We start from the raw sequence: 2,500 nt of genomic DNA on the forward strand, positions 1-2,500 counted from the left end.
TGCATCAGGATAGCCTTTTTACCAGACCGTGAATTTTGTGTAGCTTTTCAAATGTGCTCATTCTCACTTGTTCAGTGTGTGTGTGTGTGTGTGTGTGTGTGTGTGTGTGTGTGTGTGTGTGTGCGTGTGTGTGTGCGTGTGTGCCTAGCTGCGTTTTTGACTGAGTTTGTGAACACATAAACATGTTTAGTGTGTGACTAAGTCTCTTCAGGTCGCTTCTGCCACTGTCGTTGCCACGTAGAATTAAAACAGTTTCAGACGAAAGTGTGTGTGTGTATAGGGGGGAGTATGGGGGGGATGGGGGGGGGGGGACAGGAGTGGACAATGCGGCGAAGTAATGAGAAAGACGTGACACGATATAGGCAGGAGTGGACAATACGGCGAAGTAATGAGAAAGACGTGACACGATATAGGCAGGAGTGGACAATACGGCGAGGTAATGAGAAAGACGTGACAGATATAGGCAGGAGTGGACAATACGGCGAAGTAATGAGAAAGACGTGACACGATATAGGCAGGAGTGGACAATACGGCGAGGTAATGAGAAAGACGTGACACGATATAGGCAGGAGTGGACAATACGGCGAGGTAATGAGAAAGACGTGACACGATATAGGCAGGAGTGGACAATACGGCGAGGTAGTGAGAAAGACGTGACACGATATAGGCAGGAGTGGACAATACGGCGAAGTAATGAGAAAGACGTGAAACGATATAGGCAGGAGTGGACAATACGGCGAGGTAATGAGAAAGACGTGACACGATATAGGCAGGAGTGGGGGGACCAAAAATAGGAGAGAGCTTTCCTGCTTTTGGGAAGAGTTGTGTCAGATCATGAAGTTCGTATGTTGGCCTCTTTGGGTGCTTGTACGTGCTTGTTCAGTGTGTGTGTGTGTGTGTGTGTGTGTGTGTGTGTGCGCGTGCGTGTGTACCGACCAAACGCCACAGTATTACTTGAACTGCACTTGAACTGCACATGGAAATAAAACAGATCTATGAACCAGTTTAATTCACAAATCAGATTGCTTGTCGTAAGACAGTACAAGCGTAGCTCCCCTTTTCAGACAGACCACATAACTAGTTATTTTAGTTATGGACGATGAACACAATGGCCTGGAACGGAATATACAAATGCGCTCATTGGCCGGAGTCTGTGGGTCATTTTCAAAGATGGTTTATAAAGGACGCTTGGTGCCACAACCCCTCCGCTGCATACGAATATTTTATAGATGTTACTACATTAACTAGAATAAAAATAACAGAAATTGTACTTATAGATCCCACACAAATCGACGGAGGCGGACATCTTGGATTACAGTGTGCCACATTCACTCAATAATTCGTGATATCATAGAATTGACAGGAAGCGAAGAAGGCTGCTGAGTTTTTATTCAGAGAGATTAGGGCACAGGCCTAAAAGTCTTACTGCAAAAATGACCCCAACAAGCATACAAATACACAAAATCGAATTTCCAAGCAGTCAGTTACATCACGTCGCATTCTTCATCCGCGAAGGAAGACAACTCTGACCTCAGCCAACTGTGCATCTATTTATAGTAGTCAAAGTGTGGAAGTCTGTAAAACATGCCATACCTAGCTTTGAAAGATGTATTAAGTTGTTGTTGTTTTTAACAGTAACATAATCTTTAATGTACTGTTTTCCATATCGTTCGGAGGCCAAGTAGGAATATGTTAAGCAACTCCTAGCAGACAGGGATGTTTCGAGGTACCGAAGGCCGTTTTGGCTGCAGGCTGCCTGTCCAAAAATAGCTGTTGCAGTATAGTCCATTCAGTTGACACAAAGGGGCGGCAGGTTGGTATAATGACCATGCAAGTGGTCGTGCCATGGCTGACTGACGTCACAAAGTAACCCCCCAAAATTAAATGGAACAGTTCTGGAAACGCAGATTATCGGATACTTTTAGTTTGGGGATTCCCGTTGGGTTTGTTTTTTTCCCCACAGTTCTGAAAGAATCAGTGTGTAAAAACTCCGCTGTTTATTTACTCACATCAGACGGTAGAGATAGTTTGCAGGTATTGTGGGCTTTTGAGGCAAGGTGTAGCTTCGGCAGTTAGTTTGACGCAGCGTCTCTCTAACTCAGGTCAGTAAAATCCTCGATGTTTAACTTCAAACATCTCATCCACTGATTGACCTCAATTGTGGGTGAATTATTTAGTGTTACCAGAGGCGCTATTACCATATAATTATTGATCCAAATAATATTTTCTGCTTTTTGTCAAGATTGCGTATTCGTAGATTTGACAATTGCATGCTAGAAACAGAACAACTCCATCTGAAGCAGCGCACGTTCTCAGTATTTCACCTTTTTTTTCCCCAGACATATAGATCTAGATCAAATTGTGTATGTGTGTGTGTGTGTGTGTGTGTGTGTGTGTGTGTGTGTGTGTGTGTTTGCCAGATTATCCATTTCTTTTTTTTTCTTTTTCTTAATTCCTTTGTTGGGTTAAGTGCATGTCACAAGTAAGTCTTGAAGCCGTT

Source organism: Babylonia areolata, chromosome 24 (assembly GCF_041734735.1).
Source record: "Babylonia areolata isolate BAREFJ2019XMU chromosome 24, ASM4173473v1, whole genome shotgun sequence".
NCBI lineage: Eukaryota > Metazoa > Mollusca > Gastropoda > Neogastropoda > Buccinidae > Babylonia > Babylonia areolata.